This window comes from Panthera tigris, chromosome B2, assembly GCF_018350195.1.
Source record: "Panthera tigris isolate Pti1 chromosome B2, P.tigris_Pti1_mat1.1, whole genome shotgun sequence".
NCBI classification, from domain to species: Eukaryota; Metazoa; Chordata; class Mammalia; order Carnivora; family Felidae; genus Panthera; species Panthera tigris.
The window spans coordinates 75,349,450-75,374,748 of NC_056664.1; the positions used below are offsets into that span (position 1 = coordinate 75,349,450).

General features: G+C 37.7%; 1 pseudogene; it reads left to right on the forward strand.

The window, feature by feature from the left end:
* The window catches only part of LOC102965081, a 39,241-nt pseudogene extending 18,703 nt beyond the window's left edge, over positions 1-20,538 (forward strand).
* The last annotated feature ends 4,761 nt before the right edge of the window (positions 20,539-25,299 follow it).

Here is a 25,299-nt window from a genome sequence, read left to right on the forward strand (position 1 = left end):
GATTAAATGAAATAATTCATGTAAATCAATTAGTATAGTGCTTACCACATGGTGAACTCTCAGTAAATGGTAGCTATTCTAAAAATAAAAAATAACGGTAGCTAGTCTTACCATTATGCTAGGTCCATGGGCTAACATAAAAGATGTTTAAGACACTGCCTATATTTTTGAAGAGATTATAATATTAATAATATTTCTTTCTATTATATTAGGAACCTGGGCTCTGTGTAGTAGGTTGAAACATTACACATGATCAATATAAAAAATATTCCTACCTACAAAATGTACCTTTCATGTAGATATATAAATTATAATTGATATGCTTGTATTTTATTTATCTTATTCCTTTTATTGTAAAATAAAACAGGTACAGAAAAACACACACAAAATGTAAAGCTTGGAAAATTATTATAAGACAAACAGCTTGAAATCTCCACTCATGTTAAGAAATAGAATATTACTAGCTGTGATGATTAATTTTATGTGTTAACTTGACAAGCCACAGGATGCCCAGATTAAACATTGCTAAGAGGTGTATCTGTGAGGATGTTTCCAGACATAGTTACATTTGAATCTATGGACTCAGTAAAGTAGATCGCCCTCTTCTATGTAGGTGAGCATCACCCAATCCACTGAAGGCCTGAATAAAAGAAAAACTGGAGGAAGGAAGTATTCCCCCTTTTCTCCTGCTGAGACAGGAGCTGAGACATCTCATCTTCACCAACTCATAGACTGGGATTTACACCATTTGCTCCTCTGGTTTTCAATCCTTCCGACTGGACTGAATTATACCACCAGCTTTCCTGGGTACTCTAGCTTGCAGGAGGCAGATGGGCGAAGCTTCTCAGTCTCCATCATCACATGAGCCTGTGTATGCATATGCATATGTATATGTACATGTGTATCTATACCACCTATGCCTATATCCATAATCTATATGTCCTACCTGTTCTGTTTCTCTAGAGAACCCTGACTAATAACAGCAGCCTCTCCAGAACAACTTTCATGGAGCTATCCCAATCATAACACCCCCCTCCCTCTAAAAGTAAGGAAGATCCTGATATGTGTGGTAAAGACCCCCTTGCGTTTTCCTTTGGTTTTAACACTCAAGTGAGCAACTTTGAACACTATGGCACAGTCTTTCCCATTTAAAACAATTGATACATCTTCTACACCTCTTTTAATCTACAGTAGTCTACAGGATTCTCAGCCATTTCTTACAATATATCTGTGAAGAACCCAGAGCATCTCACCTTTCCAGAGTCAACAATCTGAATTTTGCTGAATGCATATTCATGGTGCTGTTCAACGTGTTTCTCTGTCCTTTTGTACTCTTGCAGACTGGCAGCTGGATCCAAATACTTATTGAGACTCAGGTTCAATTCCTTTGGCAATATGATGGTTTTCATCAGGAGACACATAACGTCTGCTATTTGCTCTTTTTTAATCTTTATAGCAGTGGATGTTCAAAGCGTAGATATATTATTTTATTGGGGTTACAAAAAGGTAATATTTAATTCTATTACTTCTTTTTCATTTACTGGTTGGCATAATTTTGTAAGAAAATGCTTTCTTCATCTACTATTTGGCTACCCAATGGTACATACAGTTCATAAAGGAGTGGCAGTATAAATGTTTGATTGTTTTCTTTTATTTACTCAATTTTTAGATAATGGAGAAGTTATCTGTTATTCTCAGGAGATGACCAATTAGTTTATTGTAAATATTGTTACAAAATATAAATATGTTTGATGGGTTTTAACTGATTATCATTTTTACCCTTCTTGATATTCATTGTCCTGTATTTGGCCGGTGGGAGCTTCTTTCCAGTTGGCTCTAGAGTCTTCTGATATTATAGAATGGTCTTCTTTTGCTCTTTGGTATGTCAAGATATTTTAGGTCATCTTATATATGCTTCTGACCTGGAATTGGCCATTTCTCTAAGAAGCCCCAATGTCTTTTAATAGGAAATGATACATAAAAACCACAATCTTAGCTCTAGGATCACTCACTGGCTTATCATCATTTCTAGGCTCTTTCAGAGAATTCATTCTAATATTTCCAATTCAAATATAGGGCTACAGGGTTTGTGCTTTACCTTTCCTGTATTATATCTGTATTTTCTTCTGTCTACACTGAAAATCTTGGTTATCAAAGATTGAGGAGATGATAGAATTCGATAGTACTCAGTTCCTTTATCCCATGTTACACAGGGGATAGTTTCAGAATAACAAAATTTATATTAAGGTCCCTATTATGATAATGTAAAGCCATTTAGATTTATTGCCATATGCAGTCTCTATTCTTCCCCTACCTTTTTTTTTTTAAAGGTAATTATGTTGTATCTATATTATCAGGTCATATGTTCTTTATATTCTAGGATACCTTTCTTATTAAATCTTAGTTCTATAGGTAACGGTGTATTAAATGCTCATACCCCCCTCTGACATATGTCAATGTCCTCGTCGTTTTAGATGTCTGAAGCTCATTCTCTCATAAATTCCAAAGAAAGATCCATGGGAATAATATTCCTTGAGTTCCTACATGTTGACAACAGTTTGTCTCTGGCCTTTATATACTCTCATTCTCTCCCCTCGAGTGTTACTTCATTTTTTTTTTTTTCTGGTATAATGTGCTGCTGTCAAAAATTCCAACGATAATCTATTTTTTCCTTATAAATCCTCTGCTATTTTTACATAGATGCAAAAAAGTATTTTTTCCTGTTTTCTAAAGTCCATTAGTTTCACTAAATTATGTGCAGATATTGGTTGTTCTGAGTCAATATTCTCAAGTACCTGTGTTCCAATATGTAATTTCATTTTGTTTTAATTTTAGGTAAGTTTTCCTGAATTATACTGTTTGTGTTTATTCATTTTCTTGTTTTGTTTTTCTCTTTAGCAGAAACTTTTTGACTACCGACAATATTTATTCATATCTTTTTTCCCTTTCCCTTTTTAACCTCATTCTTAATCTGCTTTTTAAAATTGGGGTAAAATACACATTGCATTAAATATACTATCTAACCAGTCTAAGGTGTGCAATTCAGTAGCATTAACTACATTCACAGTGTTGTGCAACCGTCACCACCATCTCTCGAACGCTTGCATGGTCCCAAACTGAAACTCTCTACCCATTCTTCCCCTTTCCCTTTCCATTTACTTCTGATTTTCAAAAGTTTCATTCTCTTCACTTATATCTCTTTAGGCACTTTTTTGTTGTGTTTATTTATATTTGTGATCCTTTGGCTCTTGTCTTCATTTCTAAAATGATATGTTTCTTTTATTTTCAATTTTTTTTTTAAATCTGTCACCTCATTTCTGAATTTTTCTTAATCTGATATATGTTGGTTTTGCACATCTTGTGTCATCATTTCCTTAATGCCTTTTTGCTTATTTGGAAATGCTACATTATATACTGACCTGTTTTTCAAGCATGTTTATAGAATACTGTAATTATTTATGGGACTGTGATTCTACCTCTTTTTCTCTTTTTTCTTATAGTAACCTTCATGGTTTCTAAGGGATTTGACCATAGTTTCCTGTTGCTTTTTTTTTTTTTTTTTTTTTTTAATGTGAATTCAGTTTTCCAAAACCTCTGGAGGAGGCTTGGTTCAGATAGATTTTCTTTTTCTTTCTTTCTTTCTTTCTTTCTTTCTTTCTTTCTTTCTTTCGTGTTTATTTTTTGAGAGAGACAGACAGACAGACAGAGCGTGAGCAGGGGAAGGCAGAAAGGAAAGGAGACACAGAATCTGAAGCAGGCTCCAGACTCTGAGCTGTCAGCAGAGAGCCCTACATGGGGCTCGAACTCACGAGCTGAGATATCATGACCTGAGCCGAAGTCAGATGCTTAACCGACTGAGCACCTATGCACCCCTCAGATAAAATTTTCTAGATTTAAAGGGCACCCTCAGAAGGCCTCGGTTAAACACCTGGGTCTTGATGCTCAGGTCATAATCTCATGGTTTGTGAGATCAAGCCTCAAATCGCCTTGGGTTCTGACAGCACAGAGCCTGCTGGGGAGTCTCTCTCTGCCCCTCCCCCGCTCACACTCCCATGATCTCTCTCTCTCTCTCTCTCAAAATAAATAAATAAACAAACAAAACTCAATAAAGGGCACCCTCTTTTATTGTTTTCATGTAGTATTAAAAAATACAGTGGCTTGCTCTCTTGCTCTCTCACACTGTATCTAAATCTTCTTTCCTTTGTGTCTATTGTTCCTCTTCTGCTCAATTTTGTTCCATGCCTAGCACTTTCTGTTCACTGTGAAGCCCAGTGCTGAGAAGGATCTGCCTGGTCACTCTTAAGAGTTCATAAGATTGGAGTAGATTGCATTCAATACTAATAGGGTAGGCAAAATCCCTTCCACTTTGGTCTTCTCATCTTGGCCTGCTTTATTTTTTGGTATATGGAAAACATTTTTATTTTCCAGTGAATACCTGCTGCTCCTTTTCTCTGGTTTTTCAAATGCTTTGTTTCCTCCCTTTGGTTTCTCCCACAAAGATGGTGGTAGCACTCATATTCTGTGCCTACTCGTGGTTTGTCTTCCCCTGCATGCCTTTTGGGGTGTGTGGAGATACCTTGCCTGGGTTTTTGGGGAAATGTTGTTTATGAGATTTTTGGTTTTGCTATCTATTTGCATTCTCTGTTTTATCTGGTTATTTGAGAAGATCCAAAACCTCTGTGGCCACACTGGCACCAGTTTCCCAACATCCTCATGTATTCCCTTACAATTTGATTATTACTACAGCTTCGATTGAGATTAAATAAAAACTGAAAAAAAAAATTTAAATATAGTCCAATTAATAAAAATGGTGATCTGAAGAAGGAACGTCAAGCAGAGTCTGGCTATGCAGGTAGTTTATTTGAAAGTGATCCCAGGGAGTAAGGGTGCAAGATAAGGATAGGAAAGTGGAAGAGGGAAAACCAACATAAGAGTGTGTTATGGAGATAGCTACATTGAAGGCAACTAACTGACGCTGAGCCCTTTCACAGAGCTTTATGAAACGCATCTCAGAACTGTCTACCTGGGTGATAGAAGAACAAAGTATTTTTTATATATCTTCCCCATTTCCTACCGGGCAGGGGTGGTCTCTCAGGACAGGTCCCCCCACTTCAGAGCTGTGCATGTGTCAATACACAGTGGATTCTCCTGGGCACCATAAGCCAGGTTCAGAGAAACCTTGGACAGGAAGAGAGATCTGCTGTTGACAATGCGATGCATTGATTCCAACATACTGTGGATCTGGTCAAAACCTGTGTGGAACCAGCTGGTGTAGCAGTGGCTGGATTAAAAGATAGGATCATGAGGATATTGAAAGTGTCTCCCTCTCTCTCTGTCCCTCCCCCACTCATGTTCTGTCTCTCTCCCCCTCCCTCTATCAAAAATAAGTAAACTTAAAAAAAAAAAGTGTTTCAAAAGGTGTTTACAAAGGTTGGGCGTAAGTTTAGTAAAATATCTGAAAACACAGTCTTCTAAATTAATGAATGCATGGCAAATTTTAGAGGAAATATTAAAGTACTTAGGGGTAGATTTCAGTCAATAAAACTCATTTTATCTAATTCTTTATGTAGTCAATCTTACTAATATAATTGTATTTTGAAGCATTTAAATATGTTCATTAACTGAAGTCTTTAGAACCTGTCTATGAGGGAATCACTTAGAAACTTAAGTTACTATCTCCCTTGGTGAATCATAGGAGATACAGCAATGCATGATCATTTAAGATGTGTGGGGGGAAGTGCATGTGTGTATATGTATGTATACATACATCCAATCCATATACATCTATTCTATTCAAATATATTCTTTTATCCAAACATTAGAAAGGGGCAAGAGTACCAAGGTTGTGGTTGAAGATACTTTACCAAGCTTTCACACTCATCAGCTCAGGATCATGCCTTCTTCATCTTTCATTTATTTTGAACACATTCCAACCAGGCTTATACTCCCATTCTATGAAACTACTCTTATCTAAGGTCACTATTAATCTTCATGTTGCAGGATATGGTTGCTAAAAGCTAATTGAAGTGATTTAAAATTTAAATCTCTTGAAAGTTGACCAAATATTTATATGTTTCTGTATGTGATAAAGAATATTGTGTGCATACAACTATAGAACTGACAGAACAATAACCGTGGGTAAATTAGACTTACTTTAATTTGATTTTATCTGAGAGCACCTAGGTACGGTTAGTTTTTTAAGATAGTCATTAAAATTCTAGAAGTCTTTAATATTCTTACAGATGGTTGCTATTTATTTGGCAGTGCCCAGTTTAATTTGTTCTTTATCACTAACCAAATCTTTTTATAATAGGTATATAATGCATCCAGATTTATTCCACCTATGCAACTACACCTGATTTAAAAAGAAGATATTTTGTGCCCAAATAACTTTTTGTTCTCGGGAAAAAATGCCCAGTATTCCAAATTTCAAAAAATGATTACAGTAATATACTTGACATGTTTTGCTTCACCAATGTGGTTTATAAAATAAGATCATATTTATTTTTAGATAAAATTAGAATGACTGTTTAGCCCCCATCTACCCAGACTAGCAAGAAATCCAGTCCTTTTCCTGGGCCTCTCCAACTCAGATAGTCCCTAGAAACCCAAGATTGCTTACACTGGACCCTGAATAATGAATATCTGAGTAAAACTGGGATTCCGCAGAAGAAGGGAGAGGCCAACCAATGGGGTCTCCTAGTCACTATGACCAATGTCTTTTTCAAAATAGTTACACTCAGCTGAACATGAGCAGAGAATGGATGTCACTTCAGCTGCTCCTGTAAGGCAAGCTGATATGGAGATAATTAGAGAAAGAGAGAGAAAATTGAATGATTCTTGAAAGGTCAGTGAGTAATTTCACCTAGCTATCAGCAAGGCCTGTTCTGCCTACAGATTCATTTTCAATAGGATATTTAGGCTCAGTAGTTTTTCTGGCAAAGCTAATGGATTTTGTTTGATTTAGCTGTAATAGCTTGCCCAAATTACCTCAAGCATATTTATGAGATGCTTGGTCAGACTTAAGACCTTGGCACATAACCGAATTAACTGATTCAAACAAGATTTAGCACATAGCCTTGATTTAATTAACACTGTTCCAAATGCGATGTTTAGAGATTTGGCCCAAAGGAAAGCGCAAACAAACCTATTTTGAACCAAACAATGGCACAGACAACTATGAGGCAATAAAACAATAAATATTGGCTACATAAACTAATTCACTAGATTTTACATACATGTCAAACGAGCATAAATTATGTATCATTCTTTTCTAAGTTTTTAAACATACCAAATGACCCTGAATTGGGGCAAATCTTTTGGCTGTTTTGGAACTTAAAACTGGAGTGTTGGATTAGATTGATCTCTTAGGTCTCTAATTTTTCAGGCTTTAAGTCTTAATTTAAAAATAAATAAACAAATAACCTATAATTAAACTGTGACATCTTATTTGTCTTAGATTCCTCAGTGGCCAGCAGCAATGGGATCTTTAGTACATGCTTGATGAACTTAGAGTCCTTTTCACCAGCTTCTACAAGAAAAGGGAGGTTAATTAGAGTCTTTGTCCACAGACATAGTAAACCTATAGATTTTATTTTGATGAGTGCTATTATGTTTTTCAAATATCTCTACATGATCAAATAGCCATTATACTTGCCTACCTAAGTGACAATAAGTAATCAGAGACTACAGATATTCTTACAGCTATTGATTTTAAGTCAACTCAGTTCATGAAATATGAAACAGGTCAAGTAGTGAGCACTTGTAGTCATTTCCTTTATATAATGTATGTTAATTGTATTAAAGCTTCATTCATTTGATTTTCATTTATTTGATACTTTTGATGGTTTACATAGTGGCTGGGCTGTATTTCTTCCTTAATTAACTCTTTCTTAAGTGTCATAATCAAGATTTCTGGGAGGGGAGCCTGGTGGCTCAGTCGGTTGAGGGACCGACTCTTTGTTTTGGCTCAGGTCATGATCTCACGGTTTTATGAGTTTGAGCCCCGCTTCAGGCTCTGTGCTGGCAGCACAGAGCCTGCTTGGGATTCTTTCTGTCCCTCTCTCTCTGCCATCCCCCTACTTGCACTGTCTGTCTCTCTCAAAATAAATAAACAAACTTAAAAAAAGATTTCTGGGAAATGTTTCTAGCATTAAAGAACAGTTGCATTATTATTTATTATGCATTATTTGTTATTAATTATTCCAGAAAATCTCACTTATGTATGAATAATCATAAACACAGTCAAACCAATTGAAAAGTATAGGTAACTTTAGAAGGTTATTTTGAATCATTTAAAAAATTTAAATTCATTCAAGTGCATTTTCTTGAAAATAATCTATAATGCAGGGTTTTCACTAATGTTGACTGCTCTTCCTATCTGAACACTGAAATGTTTGAAAATTGTGACAAACTTTACTTTGGCAAAAATCAGAGATAGGTTATCTATCCCTTTTATCATGAGAAATCAAAATGAAAAGAAAGTGCAGAAAAGAAAAACAAAAAAAGTTAAAAAAATTTACTTTCAAAGTGGTAATTTTTATCTTATAACTGAAACACTTTCCATGACTGATCAAGAACCTATCAGTCTCTTTGTAAGCCAAGATAACCTGTCTGCAGAAAATCTGACTAAGAATTCATCAAAAGGAAGGTTCCTAGGCAAACTCCACCTGTGGGTAGGGGACTGGTGGCGATTATAAAAGGTCCTGCACTGAGTTCTTCTGTGACATTTCTACAAAATTAATGAAATGTAAACTACTGTCTATATTCATCAAAATTTTAATCTGTTCTAAAAATGAGATGACACAAGTGCATATCAGATCAACATTTTGTTCTTAAGATTGTTCTTTAGTGGTGAACTTCCTACTCAAAGGGAATCTGACAGTCCTGAAAGGAAGGGGTCATCCCACTGCTCTTAAACAGGGAAAAATACATGGAAGGCTAATATCGTTTTAAGAAAAAAAATAGAAACAATTTAAAAGTAATACACTTCAAAATAGAGAAAAAAATGTTTTAAGTTAGTTTTGCCACTGTCAGTCTCAATTTAAGATATATTCAGAAACATATTCTTTTCTGTTTTACCCTAGTATTTTATTTACAGAGAAACTTACTAACTGATGCATTAAGTTTTATGATATTGGATCCAGGTTGCTATAGGAAGTAATCAAACATAGCAGGGCTTAGCAGGAAAAAATAATAGTTCATTTTATCTGCCTGTGTTATCAAAAAACTGCTTCTTTAGATGTGAACCGGTCATTAACATTAACATTGGTTTTTGATTCCTGTCTGCTTTTCTGGAGTATCTGTTAGTTTTGCAGGTTGCTTTTCTTTGCTCCTCTATGAAAGCCTGTAAACAGTTCAGTGTAGAAAATTATCTATTTCATAAGAAATCTAAAACCTGAAGCTTCTTTGTTTTTATAAATTACAGCTATAGAACACTTCATAGGCTTAATACATGGGAGAAAGAGTGTCCAGGTCAGGCAACTAGATGTTTTCCAATACTTGTAACATGTAGACAGAATAGTATCAAGACTCTCAAATTCAAAATCATTTTAGAAAAGCATATTTTTATACAGAAAACAATTTTTAGAATATTATTCAATCTTGAATAATACTTTCAAATGTCCAAGTTGCCTCTTTCTCATGGTTATGTTGCAAACAGAACAATATAATGGCAACTTATTATGTTTGTTTACATCTTAGTTTCAGTATCTGCAACACATATTACTGCATTCACGTGCATAGTGTAGATCTTCAATAAAATATTAAGCTGAAAATCATATGCAGATGACAATCTATTTGTTGCCTTCTAATTTATAAACTGCTTATGTACTGCTCCAAGGTGCAGTATACTTCCTCATAAATCCGGGGAAGGTTACCCTTTGAGGAGAGGGATCAAAAGATGACAAGCTGTGGCCCAGTTTGAAGCTCAGAATCCAGATGAGTGAGGATTTTAATTGTGGATGGGAAAGACCTGGTTCTGTCGTGGGCCTGCAGAATGTCTTGAAGTGTTTTTCAATGTTTTGGGTTTGGCAAACCCAAAGTGTGTTTTGCTAAGCACTTTTCTCTTCATTTTAAGCCCATGTGTATTATAAAGGAAATTTAATCCGTATGTTTTTGATTCCTTTACACTTAACTCATCAAAATGTTGTTTTGTAAGAGCTATTTGATGTCTAAGGAGACTTTGAGTCTTTTTATAACTTTTAAAAGGCTTTTTCCCTCCTTAGAAACAGGAAGTCGTGTTTTTCTAAGAGTAAACTAACTAAAAAAACCTAAAGGTTAGTATTAGAAGACTTCAAATGTAGGCTGAATGTTATACTTACTATTGCTTGATTTCTTCTAAGCATTTTTGGTGTTTTCACTCATTTAATTCTTGCAACTACCACATGAGGTAGGTGCTGTTACCATCTCTACTTTAAAAGAGAATTTAAGTTACCTGCCCAAAGGTCACACAGCTCCTAAGGATGGAGCTGGGATTTGAAACCAGACAGTCTGGGTCCCTAACCATTATACTAAACATCTAACCATTATACTAACCTGCTTATTTCCATAGTGTTATCCTGGAACTTAAAACTTTGGATCTTCCTTAAAATTAATTGGGTACCAATACTCTACTAGATGCCAAAAAGATCATGTTCTTGCCCCTAAGAAAGTTGATTTTTGTAATGAGCACAAATAGATAACAAAACAAAACACATAAACATGACAGAACACACACACGCGCACACACACACACACACACACACACACACACAAAACCGGTAAATGAAATACTACATTTCGTCAATATCATATTCATTCAACATGTATTTATAGAGTATCTACTAATGGCAGGCTCTCTCCTGGTCTCTAGAGAAGACAGTAGCCATGGATCATGTAACTTCATGAATAACGGGTTGTATTCCTCCCCATAGAGGAGACCACTGGGGGGAATGGAAAAAATGCTTGACCTGCTTCGGATATTTTCAACAATGATAGAAAGTCAGGTGGCAACTAGGATGACTTATAACAACCCATCCAGCCTGCGTCCTTGGGAGGACAAGTTTCCTATGGAAACTACAGTCAATTCTGGTATCCACACCTGCTTGCTTTTCTGGTGCCACTGGGTATTGTCTTCTGAGCACAGATCTCCTTTTCATCAACGATGTTAAGAAGCTAATGTTCCTGTTTCTGTAAAATGCCATTTTTAACTCTTAAAAGTCTTAGCTAAGTTGAAGAATAGGATACCTGAAAGACATTTAGGGAATTTCACTCCTGTGAATACAAATTGGCATGCTTTACTGCATCCGAATTATGAATAAAAAATTATAGCAAACACTTGAGGAAACTTAACAGTTAACTCATTCAGTTAATGTTTATTTGAAATATTTATGGGTGTTTTTATTATAAAAATAATACAAACATGTTAAAAACAATTTGGAAATCAAAATTAGGTTAAAAAATGAAAATCTACCCCCCCCACACACACACACAAGCGTAGCTGACATATCTGTTGGTTATAGATAACCAGTTTATTGTTTTTAAATGGCTATAATTAATTGTCTTGCTTCTAGTTATGTGCTTCAAAAATTTTTTTTCTCATTAGAAGAAAAAGAATAAAATGTTTTATTTTTAAAATAAATTATCATAATAGAATTTGGAAGCTTGAATTTGGCTTTCTTTTCAATTTGAAGAAGGTTATATTTTCTTAGAAGAAGGCCATTTGAGACTCTGAGTAATCAGAATTACCAGGACGTGGTTCTCCATAGACAGAAGTCACCCAGGAAAGTAGAAGATGAAAGTCATGGGAAGAGATGTGTGGTGTGGTACAGAAAAGTCACTCAAAATGATACCTTTTCCTCTGGAAATGGGTCTTGGATTCCAAATCAAAACTATTTTGAAATGAAATGGAATAGACACTACCAGCTGTATAAGGCCCAAAATGTGGCTAGAAATAATAAAATTTGTTAAGTGTTTTACAAAACTATGTTTCTCTTCCAAGCCCTCAAAGGAAGTCCGAGATTAACTGTATTTTAGGAGCATTACTTTTCTCATCAATATTGTTTGTAAGAATGAACGCCTTTAAAAGGTTTAAACTCTTAAAAACTTCTAATGCTCGTATAAAGAAAACTTTAAAATAAAATATGCTTAAATGCAAGCTAAAAGTGTTAAAAATTGTCAGTTATCTCAAAGAAAAGAAAAAGCATAATAGTACTTTAATTTGTGTTAAAAAGTAAGATAGAAACATACTAAATAAAAAAATCAGTACTTTTTAAAAAAAAATTAATTCACAAGGTAGCTAACATACAGTGTATTCTTGGCGTCAGGAGTAGAATACAGTGACATATAACACTCAGTGCGCATCCTAACAAGTGCCCTCCTTAATGCCTGTTGCCCATTCTCCCCACCCCCACCCCCATCAAACCTCAGTTTCTCTGTATTTAAGAGCCTTTATGGGTTGCTTCCCTCTCTGTTTTTATCTTATTTTTCCTTCCCTTTGCCTATGATCAAATTCTATGTATGAGTGAAAACATATATCTGTCCTTTTCTGACTGATTTACTCACTTAACATAATATCCTCCAGTTCTGTCCACGTTGTTGCAAATGATAAGATTTCATTCTTTTTCATAACCGAGTAGTATTCCATTGTGTATGTACCACATCTTCTTTATCCATTCATCAGTTGATGTATATTTGGGCTCTTTCCACAATTTGGCTATTGTTGACAGTGTTGCTATAAACATTGGGGGCCATGTGCTCCTTTGAATCAGCACTCCTATATCCTTTGGATAAATACCTAGTAGTGCAATTGCTGGGTCATAGGGTAGCTCTATTTTTAATTTTTTGTGGAACCTCCACACTGTTTTCCAGAGTGGCTGCACCAGTTTGCATTCCCACCAATGGTGCAAGAGGGTTCCCTTTTCTCCACATCCTTGCCAAGACCTATTGTTTCCTGAGTTGTTAATTTTAGCCACTCTGAAAAAATCAGTACCTTATAAAGACTTACATTTTTAATCTTTCCATCAAATACCTCCCAGTAGCCAGAAGGCTCTTGTTTCACGCGATTCTCCAGATTCTGCCATGGAGCCTGTTTTTGCTTTGAGGATTCTATTCAAATATCAAGAACATTTTTTAAAATGAACTTTCTTTAAAGAAAAAAAAAAGGAAATCCCTGAGCCATGCATGTTTTTATATTTGAATTATCTTATTCAAATAAGTACTTTTTGCAGTTTTATTGCAGTTTTTCATTTGTCTTACAATGGTTTCCTCTTAAAACCCTTCATTGTCCTTCATCGTAGTTGCCAGTCTATAGTCCTCTCTCTCCACTTGTCCTCCACTTGCTGGAAGCTGAGAGAAAGCTTCTCTGGGTGTACAAAGTGGGGAAATGGAGTTTATTCAGAGATTAAGAAAGAATCTCCGTCCTATTTTAGCTTTACAAGTATAAGACGTTCTCTCTCTCTTAGCATTTTTCTTCTTATAATACAAACTAGAACAATGAATTCTTGTGATTCTCAGGCATCCCTTTATTGACCTCCCTTTATCAACCTTTATTCTTTCCCTGCACTTTCCTCAAGGAAAAGAAAGGAAAGGCAACTAGATGCAGTTGGCTTCTAGCATGGCTCTCAAACAAACGAGGCTCTCACAGAACAAGTTTCACCCTTTAATCCCATCTTTCCAATGATGTTGTGTCCTCACCTTAAAAAAATCATGAGTACCAATTTTTAACAGTTTTAAAACTTCCTACTAAAACTGCCTACTGAAAAAATAAATACAGATACCAATTCTAATGGGATGAGATTGATAACCATGTCACTATTGCCAGGATGGTCTGGAGTTGGTTCCCTGAAATGGGTGGTGAGAGTTCAAGTGATTTAGTTGCCAAAACAATGAACTGATTCTACAACCAGTTTATGCATTCTGGCTTTCAAATCCCAAGATCCTATGTCTCCATCAGAGTAGGTAGAGACAATTGTGGGAGGTCCCCTGCTTGCCTCATCTTTGTTTCCATACAATGATCCTGGCTCCTCTCTGCTCAGGAAAGGAAGGACAGAGAGAGCAGGATAGGTGTATAAGAACTGTGGGGAGGATGTAGTTCCTATAACTTCCTTTCTATTTAGGCCCATTGTCCACCTCACTGTATCATCAGTATACTAAATTGAAGATCTCCTGAAGACCTCTTTACATCTGAATGGATTCCTTGCTCATCTAACTCCTACTCTAGAGGCAACTTAGTCCATCTAGAAATGTGGCTTACAAATGCGGTTTTTGAAAAGAAACACTTTGAAAAGAAAGAAAAAGATTAAAAGAGTGAAAAATTCAGTTATTCAGTTTATATGTTCCCTAATCTGAGAACTGATTGTCAAAGGTATTGCACAGTTAACCTGGAAGGAAGACTCAGGTTAAAAAAAAGTAAGACCACTTTATTCCCAACAAGTTACAAGTATGAAGCTCAGGTTTTACAGACTTCTTTTATAATTTATTCTTTGATTTTCCTGGCCTCAGTATAAATTAATATAGTCAGGAGCGCATTTAGAGAGTTGAGGCTATGTCAATTTTTATGCTTCAAGTTGTATTCAAATTTTTAATCTGAAACCGGGTAATTTGGAGAACATGTCATTTTCCATGTAGAAAAATGTGTGTGTGTGTGTGTGTGTGTATGTGTGTGTGCACATGCATGTGTGTGTTTGTGTCCAAGGGGCTCTAACTGAAATGAATTGGACAAGGGGCTCTAATACACAAACATGGATTGGCCAAGTCTGGAGGATCTGGTACCTTTTGCTTTGAGTTGAGAAGCTCTGGTGACTAGTCCAGTGAATGTATGAAAATGAACAGTAAGGAAATGGCTTTCTAGTTGTGTGTGTAATTACTGCCTTAGGGGGGTTAAATTTCCAGAAGGAACCTGGGAATTTACAAAAATGCCCAAGGAATTTGATAATATGCTTTTCTTATTGGCCAAGGAAATTGTTTCCCTCCATATGTATTTTCTATTTTGTCTTCTCCTCCTCTTCTCCTTTCTTCTTCTTCTCCAGTGTATTTATCTCTCATTTTTACAGTCACACACTATAAGTCTGCTTGCCTTAGAAAGGATGAATATCCCATAAAATACAAACAGTATGTGAGTACAATGATAGAGGTGAAGGACTTCAACATAAATATCAATTCAAGTGAGTTCTTTCCCTCATTGAACTAGAGTAACAAGTTCAAAAACAGGAGGCAGTTATCTGTCTGGTAGAGCAAGACTGGGTCTAGATCCAGGGGAGAGAAAGGACATACTAGCAGTGACAAACCCAACTAGGAAATGGGGGAGCTTTCTTGAAATTGAGTCTGGGTTCACCGAATCACAAGACGGCCCTTACCTTCTGAAAGCCATTTCTTCTCTTTGGATAGGATTACAACACTATCTCTGATAAAGTTTTCTTCTCAGTAGAAACAAGGTAGTAATTTTCTCAGCATGGAAATTGAGTGGGAGTGGCCAAGGCACCCAAAGTTTTAGAGAGTCTCTGAGAAAATCATCTCCCAGCGATGCTAAAATAGCTGACTGCAGGGTCTTGAACTATTATGTATTTTTCTACAGTTGTTCCTCTGGCTTAGGCCTGTGGCAGACCTTTGATTCCTGCCTTAGGAAAGATGTAACTGGTTCAGTAGTAGAGGGAGAAGACAATGATATTGAAGCCCTGAAGAACAGAAAGTGTGGGCCCTGGCATTTTCTCAGCGCTCTTTATAAACAAGTGTGTGGACCACAAAAACAGCTTCCAGCCTGGGAAGAGGCTGTAGAGGGTGGAGCCCCCAAATGGAAGTGTCTCAGAGTGGAGGAGGAAGCTAACTGGAGACAGAAGGTGATGCAGATAGCATGCAGGCAGGGATTGCTATGCCCCATTTCTGGAGCTGAAATGAAAGGGTGAGGATAGCTATGTTGCAAAGGCAGGGGGAAAGGAAAGAAGAAAAATAGAGTGAACGTATTTGTTGGTTACTTATTATGTGTTAAGCTTCATACCAGGCACTAGAAAAGTGTTAAGCCATTTAATCATTACAACAACTTGACAAGAAAGGGAATTTTGATTCCCACTCCATACATCACCATATCTGAGAAATCTAGATTTCTAATAGATTTCCAGATAATGAGTTTTGGAGAACCCTTGTAATTGAAGCAAGAGAACAGGGTAAGATTTGAACCCAGAATTCTGTTCTTAAGACCAATGATCTACGTATAGCCCATGAAAATGCAGTTCATTACAGAAAAAAATTTCCTAGTTAAGGAGTTCATCTGACAAAGCACATAGAATATCTTTGGAAAGAAGCTGACTACTTTGACAAAAAAAAAATAATGCTCAGTGGGTCACAGGCAATATGAATTAATACAGGGGGAAATGTTCCCCCTCAAATAAACTTCTTAGTATACTGCAGTGGAAAATACTGTGGTGTTACAGTAGCCTCATTGACCAGACACACACAGACTCACCAGCCAAGTTAAGATGCATGAATCACATGATATGTTGAGTCAATTTAAAACCTCTAGCCAGAAACAAGGGGGAAAGATGGGGTAGATTAACACACTTAGGATAGAATCCAGGGGGGTGGAAGGATATCATTATCTGAATCCTTTTTGCCACATCAACCTTCCCTGCTGACTGAGTGGTTACAAGGATCAGAGCTGAGAGTGAACAGGGGGCTCCAAAGACAGAAGATGCCCAGAACCAATGTACCCTTGCTCTATTGCAAAGATGCAGGAGAAAGCACACAAGGCCAGAAAGTTCAGAGTTCACTGAGTTCAGAAGCTCATTAATAACTGATGACCAGACACAACCTTTACCTTTGAATCCATGGCCAAACGAGGTCATCAATGGCTGATGAAAGGAGTCTAAACTGTCATAAATATTTGCTATCTCATAAGGTTTTTTTTCCTGCCATGTTTACTACCACCAATGTTCTTCCTTCTTCTGTGTAGACCCAGGTTTCTACTTGATTTCAGTTTCCTCTTCCATATTTGTGTGTGTGTGTGTGTGTGTGTGTGTGTTTAAATTCTTCTGATGAATTCTATAAGCTCTTGCATATCTGAAAAAAATCTTTATTTTACCTTTATTTTTTAAAGATACTTGATATACTTAGAATTCTAGGTTGACTTTTTATTTTCAGTACTTGGAAGATTGATTCACTGTTTTTTGGCTTGCATTGCTTCGAGAAATTTGGCTATCATCCTTTTTCCTCTGTAATAATATATCTATCTCTTCCTCTGATACTTTTAAGATATTCTCTTTATTACTAGTTAAACAATGAGATTATTATTTGCCTTAGTATAGTTTTATTCGCCTATTTAAAAAAAATTTAGTGTTTATTTATTTTTGAGACAGAGAGAGACGGAGCATGAGCAGGAGAGGGGCAGAGAGAGGAAGACACAGAATCCGAAGCAGGCTCCAGGCTCCAAGTTGTCTGCACAGAGCCTGGCATGGGGCTCAAACTCACAAACCATGAGATAATGACTTGAGCCAAAGTTGGATGCTTAACCGACTGAGGCACCCAGGTGCTCCTATTCACTATTCTTATGCTTGGGGTTCATTAAGCTTTCTGGATCTGTGGATTTGCAGATTTTGCCAAATTTGGAAATATTTCAGGCATTATTATTGCAAATATTTCCATCTCTTCCTGTCTCTCCTTTTCTTTGGGGCCTGCAATTACAGGTATATTAAGCTGCTTGAAGTTGCTTTCCCACCATTTCCAGATCCTCTATTCATTTTTGTCACTCTTCTTGGTGTGTTTCATTCTGAATAGATTCTATTGCTCTGTCTTCAAGTTTACTAACCTTTTCTTCTACACTATCTAATCTGCTGTTAATTTTATCCAGTCATTTTCAACCTGGAAGATCAATTTGGTCTTTTTTTTTTTTTTGGTCTTCCATGTCTCTCTATCATGCTCATGTTTTTCTCTGTCTTCTGTAACATATGGAATATGTTTATAATAACTATTTAAATTTCTTTGCCTACTAATTCTGTCTTCCATATAATTTCTAAGTCTATTTCTATAGACCAATTGTTCTTTGGGTTATGAATTATATTCTTTTTTTTCTTTGCCTGTTGGGTAATTGTTAAATTGCATGTCAGATATTGTAATGTTACTTGTTAGGTTCTAGATATTTTTCTACTTATTTAAATATTGTTGAGCTTTGTTCCAGCATACAGTTAAATACTTGGACATAGTTTTATCTTTCAAGGCATGTTTTTATGCTTTATTAGGCAGGAAAAGAAAACCATTTTTGTCTCGAGCTAATTTTGACCCACTGAGGCAATCAGTACCTTTCTGAGCACTGTATCTGATTTCTTGTCTATTGTGGAGTTTTTGGTTTTTTTTTACTGGTTGATGGGAATACAAACTCTTCTCAACCTTATATGAGCTCTAGTATTTTGCCTGCTTCTTCCCTACAGTTCATTCCCCAGAATGAGGCAGTTTTCTCACATGTGCTGACCAGAATTCAGCTGAATACCCAGGGGGACTTTGTGAAATTCTCTGGCTGTCTCCTGTGAAGCTCTCTCCTTTCCACAAAACTCACTCCTCCTCATGAAGCTAATTCCTCTCTAGTTCTCTACCCTCCAAATTCCAGCTGCCATGGTCTCCCTGAATTCTTAAGTCTTTATCTTCAACTCAGGGAAGCCGATGGGCTCTCTCTGCATCTTCCCTCCCTACTCTGTGGCCTCAAAACTCTCTCTATAGATTCCCTTCCAGTCTCCTGTTATTCCCATCCATGTAAGGCTCACCACATTTGTTTTCTTTTCCCCAGGGATCACTGTCCTGTGCTGCCTGTTTTCCAGTGTCTGAAAACCATTAATTCATGTGTTTTGTTCAGTTTTTTAATTGTTTAAAGAGAGAAGTCTCTGTTCCTTCCTTTAAACCAGAAGTGGTAGTTGCCTCATTAATCTTGGGTGGCTATTTGCTCCTTTCACCCTTTCCTACCTATGCTCAGCACACATATGCTCTACTTACTTTATCTGTGACTCAGATGTCTTGAAAGCTGCTTGCTTACTTACTAGATGTACATACTCATAATAGCAGAATAATTTTTTAATGGTTTCCTTACTACACAAGTACTACATATTTATTTCAGAAAAAGTAGAAAATAAGCAAAAAGAAGAAAGCAAAAATCACCATTAAGTCTTCTATATTGAGGTTAGTGTCTTGACATTGGCATTTTCTGACATACTGACTTAAGTAGCAGAAAAGAGCTTTAGAGCAAAAACCTTACTACTCAGTCCACAGTGTGGGGAGGGGCAGTGACATTTCAGAGATAGGGAATACTTTTATTAACACCATCATGTTTCTTGATGAGGCTTCTTGCGTGTATCATATTTGAATAAGTGAGAAAAGAAATAACTGAATTGTTCTACCTAATAAAGAGGAAAATGTGTAGTTCTCCAGGGGTTGTCCTAAAGCGGAGAAGAAGGAGAGAGAAAAAAAGGCTTAGAAAAAAGAAGTCTATGATGAGGGCAATAAACTGGGGTATAGGAGAGAAATTCCTTGCAGCCAAGAATTGTTTAATGAGTTCTTAGAACATATATATAATATTTAATTAGACATTGTTATTTGTATTGTGCTAAAATTCCCCAAATCTTAACAGTCTTCTTATGCCTTTGATACTTTGGGGAAGTGTATTCATTTAATGGATATTTACTGGGCATCTACTTTGTGCCAGGTACCATTCCGAGTGCTTGGGATACAACAGAGATCCCTGCTCTTTGGAGCATGCATTTGAATAAGGATCAAAGACTATAAGAGAAAAATAATAAATATGTTATTTAAATTATGTTTTATAGGGGCACCTGGTTAAGTGGTTAAGTGTCCCACTCTTGGTTTCGGTTCAGGTCATGATCTCACTGTTCTTGGGTTTAAGCCCCGCATCAGGCTCCATGCTGACAGTGCAAAGATGCCTAGGTTCTCTCTCTCTTCCTCTCTCTGCACCTCCCCTGCTTGCTTGTTCTCTCTTTCAAAATACATAAATAAACATTTAAAAATAAATAAATAAATAATGATTTATAAAATAATAAGTGCCATAGAAAAAAAGGAAGAGTAGAGCAAAAGCATGGGAGGAGGTGGGGGTGAAGATAGTAGCTTATAATTTTATACAGAATGGTCAGGATGAGCAAAGACTTGAGGAGATGGGGGAGTTAACCATATGGATATTTGGGGGAAGAGTGATCCCATAAGAGGGAGCAGCTGATGCAAAGGCCCTGAGGCAGAAGCTGCTTTTCATGTTAAAGATCAGCAAAGAGGTCCGCTTACTGTTTCATTTCTCATAATCAGAAAAAGAAAATAGATATGTGCATTCACCCCAAGTGTGCTTTGGTAAATCCACACACTTTAGGGGGGAAATGGTATTTGTGTTATTGATTCTATGTTAGTAGTTAATCTCATAATATTTTTGCTCTAAGCCCCAGTCTGCTTATACAGTATTAGGTTCTTTGTAACTTTTTGGGCCTCCTTTTTTTGCTTCTTCCTTTTTAGGATGTCTTTCCCATTTCAGGCATTGTCAATCAACAGGCATTGACTACTTCTAACCCTGGAGTAGACATCTGAATCAGGCTGGAGCATTGCAGGACTTCAAAACCTTGGCCTTAATAATTGATTCTGGGATGAGCAAGTTACACAATCCAGGCATTTTCAAGCCCTTCTGAAAACTGATGTGAACACTGGCAGGTTGCACTCCTTTTTAGGAACACTGGCTACAAAGATGATGTAAGCCTGGTGGATGTTTTGCTGATATGGAAGGACTTATTGATGGAAAGCAAAACTGAGAGGGGAGAAAGAGAGAGACAGAGAGATAGAGGTAAAGAGACAGAGATAGGGAGACAGAGCCAGAGAGATACAGAGACAGAGCCAGAGAGATAGAGACAGAGATAAAGAGGCAGAGACAGAGAGGCTGCAACCAGCAATATTTGAAGCCAGCACCATCCCCTTTGATTACTCATAATGTAAGCTAATAAATCTTTTGTTTAAACCAATTTGAGTTGTTTTTCCATCACTTGCAATCCCAAAGATCTTATTAAATGAGAATAATGTAATGCCCTCTTAAAGAGTTTTCCCCAGAGTATTTTTAGGAGCCCCAAGAGGGATCCTTAAGTGCCTCTAGAGCTGGTCTGGGTTGTCCCTCTTTGTTGCGATATTGGCAGTGGCTCAGGGAGGCTCTGCTAGTCTCACTGTGAGTTAAGCCTGAAATCTGTTGGCAGGGGAGCCATTGTCTGTGCGAAGTGGTCTGATTGCTCTGTGAGGTTGCTGAACATGAAGAGAGAACATACTCCAATCTGTGTTTTCATTTAGAAGTTTCAAAGCAAGGCTCCTTGAGCCCCAAGCTGTGACTAAATAGAGTGGAAACCACCCTTTCAGTGGCCACATTCACCTGTCTTTGGAGAACCTAAGCCAGGTTCTACACCTGGGAACCCTCTGCCTGTCTTCTCTGGGCTCCACAGCAGGGTAGTTCGTGTGCCAGTTTCCTTCCACTGTAAGGAGACAACTCTTAGGTATCCCGACTATCCCACCTCTGGTTTTATTTGGCTCTCATTTGGTCTTCCAAATTCAGCTGACATGTCTGCATGGATGCAGTCACTGACACTGTTCTATTTATTTTGTGTTTTATCCCAGGAGGTACCTCATTCTGTTATAGTTAGTTAGGGAAGAGAGCCACTGGGGGTGGGGCTGGTGTGGTCCTTATCACTGCCATTTTCAAACCCTGACTCTGGTTCAGTGGGATCAGCCAACGGCTACGATGTGGTGTGTATTTAGATTGCTGAGGCTGAATAGCATTGAATGGGTCAGCCTGCCATGTAGGCTGATATTTGGTTTTGGGCCAGGTCTTTTGAGAATGACAGACTGCTTAAAATAAAAGACAAAACCAAAAAAATAAAGAAATAAAAACCCTCCAGTCTCAAATTAAGAACTGACATATTGGTTACTTGTCAAGCTAGACCAGCATTTTCACAAAATACTCAGCATTATGGTAATTAATACTATAACAGATGTATTTAGCAACCCTTATGGGCAGATGCTATGATACGTACCTTCTTACTCTGGAATGGAGATATACAATATACTCTCTAAATTTGCAAGTGAAATCTGAAACAAGGGGTTGAGTAAAATCTGGTAAATCTTGGAACCTGCCAACAAGTTTCATGTTCTGTGAGGTCAATCAAGTTCAGGATTATGTATCTGGCTTGAAGGTCTGGGCAGTAGTTGATGAATCAAATACGACAGCACACACATAGGGGTTTGGCTGTGAAGAGGGTAATAGATGTTAGCGTAGCTCCCCCATGCTTTTTGATAGAGAAGCAGCATTTGACACTATTAGACATTTAGTTTAGGAGCCTACAGAAATGTAGAGTTCACAAGGATATCAAGTATTGAAGCATTTTTTTCCCCTGTAAACTTGAAAGGTTGTGCTTTCAACTTGCCAGATACAGGCAAAAATTTAGATATAATTAGCAAAACCCAAACACCTGGAATCACTCAACACACCTGGAACATCTCAGTAAAACACACGTTTCAGGATCTGTGACCATACCTCCCATTTATCCTTCCTTTTTACCTTGTAAGGTTTCCTCTCATCTCAAACACGCTCTCTGAATGTCAAAGGAGAGCCCTCCACTTTGCCGTGAGTCTTGTATTACCACCTTCTGGGTCTTCACGCTCAGTCCTGGCGCTCATGTCCCACACTGTGATAGGTTTGACCCACTTTGGCATCAGGCAGATGACTCAGCAATAATGGATTCCAGCCTGCAGGGGAAATCTCTACCTCCTTCGTCTCGCTTCTTTCCCTGTCCTGCTGCACCCTCCAAAACATGTTGAAATGCTAAAAGAATGCAGAAGAACAAATGAGAACTTAAAATGAAAAAAGACACTTGATAATACTTTGTTTTTCTTTCGTAATACCGTGTGTTGAAACACACATGTATTCTGAGTAGCTGAGCACACTGTTTGGCGCTGTGTGTGGAAAAAACATCCAGTGATGTGTCAGACACCCCAACCGGCCAAGAGAACTGCTGCTTGCTACTGATGCCATGTGGAGGAACATTTGGGCCAAGTGGCCAGTAGTCCGGGGCTGTTGCTGGCACGCCGTCCACACCAACTGGGACTGTGCGGCAGCTTGGTGTCAGAGGAGTGGTGCAGTACTTAAGTACTGCGCATTCACAACCTGGAAGTCTACTTCCTAACTTAAAAGCTTTGCAGCCCTCATTGATGAAGTACAACTCTTTGTCTAGGTTTTCCAGTTTTCAAAAAAATCTCAGTATTTTTATTCATTCTTTTATTAAGTAATATGGATTGTGTTAAGCAGGAGCAGCACCCGGAGAAAATGGAAACACTGCAGAAATGAACAAACCAATCAGTAAACGTTTGTGCCGTTCCTCAAATGGCGGCAAAGGGGGGAGGGAGGCACGGAATGACAGGAAGCAATTCCTTGTTTTTTTCTCTGGGGACTTTTCCACATAAATTAGCATAAACTGCTGTAGGATTAAATGTTTTGGTGTGCCGCAAGCTTCCCTGATTTTAGCAAATAAAAAACATCACACTTGCCTTTATTTTATTTTCTTCCTCTTTGCACCAAAAGTTATAAACAAGATTTTCCTCTCTACCTTTTTTTTTTTAAGATTTTATTTTTAACTGATTTCTATACCCAACCTGGGTCTGGAATTTACAACCCACAGGTCAAGAGTCACACACTCCACCCACTGAGCCATCATCCAGTGCCCCTTTTTTTCCCCTCTCTCATTTTTAAAAAATTTTATTAAAATTTTTTTTTTAGTATTTATGTATTTACTTTTGAGACAGAGAGAGAGAGCCTGTGCAAGCATGAGTGGGGGAGGGGCAGAGAGAGAGAGGGAGACACAGAATCTGAAGCAGGCTCCAGGCTCTGAGCCATCAGCACAGAGCCCAATGCGAGGCTCGAACTTAGAGCTGAGAGATCATGACCTGAGCCAAAGTCAGATACTTAACTACTGAGCCACCCAGGTGCCGCTTTTTCCCCTCTTTAATCAAACGTTCCTCTCTAGGTTTGTTACAATTCACAAAGTGTTTTCCCTCAAAATCAGGGCCGTCAAAATCTTCTCAAGTGGGAAGATATCTTCCCCATAGGATGTAGCTCCTTATTATTTCCTGTTTCTGTGTGAATTCTATCCAGGAGAGTCCCAGATGCTCATGAAGAACTTTTCAGAAGGTAATCTGTGGGGCAATTTTGACTTGTAATGGCACGTTACTAGCCCATATTCTGCCACTTCTCCTCAATGTCCATGGCAGATGTTACTTATCCACTGTGGCATACCTCCCCACAGATTTTGAGTGTGCTTCACAATCTTCTTCCAGTGGCGTGCTCCAGACCACTATGACCAATCAGAGCTGGTATACAAAAGGACTCTTCTTGGGGCCTCTGGGTGGCTCAGTCGGTTAAATGTCTGACTTTGGCTCAGGTCAGGATCTCACGGTTTGTGGGTTCTGGCCCCATGTTGGGCTCTGCGCTGACAGCTCAGAGCCTGGAGCCAACTTCGGATTTGCTCTCTCCCTCTCTCTCAGCTCTTCCCTGCTTGTGCGCTTTCTCTTTCTCTCAAAAATAAATAAATAAACATTAAAAAAAAAAAAAGCACTCTTCTTTGCCAGCCCTTGGCCCCAGTGTTTCTGGTCAGCCTCAGCCCAGCTGCCTACTCTAGCTCTCCTGGGTGGAAGGAGAGAAACAGGAATCCCCTTGCTGGAAGGTGCTTCAAAACTATTTATTTCCAGAGCTCCCTGAATCAAAGAAGCACCTGGCTTTAGGGATTCTGGAAGAATAACATCTGGGAAGTCATTTCCAGCCATAGGGAATTTCAATTCCAAGAAGCTGGGAGGAGACAACCAGCAAGAGAGTCTCATAAATACTGGTCTTACAGCCTGCTATGATTTCTTGTTTAACTGAGCATCATTTATCTCCATTCTTTAAAGGACTCAGATATAACCCAGGATGCCCCTACTACAAAACCTGAGTTTATGGAAGACAATGGTAGGCTTAGAATTAGCAAAACAGACTATAGCTGTCTGTCAGAATGAAAAGAGGGAGATTGAGGCAGCTAGACAGCATGGAAAACCTCATGAACTGCACTTCATCAATAAAGTACTTTTGCTCATTTAAACAAGCCAGGGACTACAGTTAATTTTTGTCCTATCTATGAAGAATGTAGGGTAAATTAGGAGGGTAAATCAGATTATGTTGTATAAGAGAACAGATTGTTTTACACATTTAGAAAAACACATGCTGTTGAATAAACTTGAGAATATAAAAACTGTGTTTTATTTAAAATGTTCTCTGGGACAACTGGATGG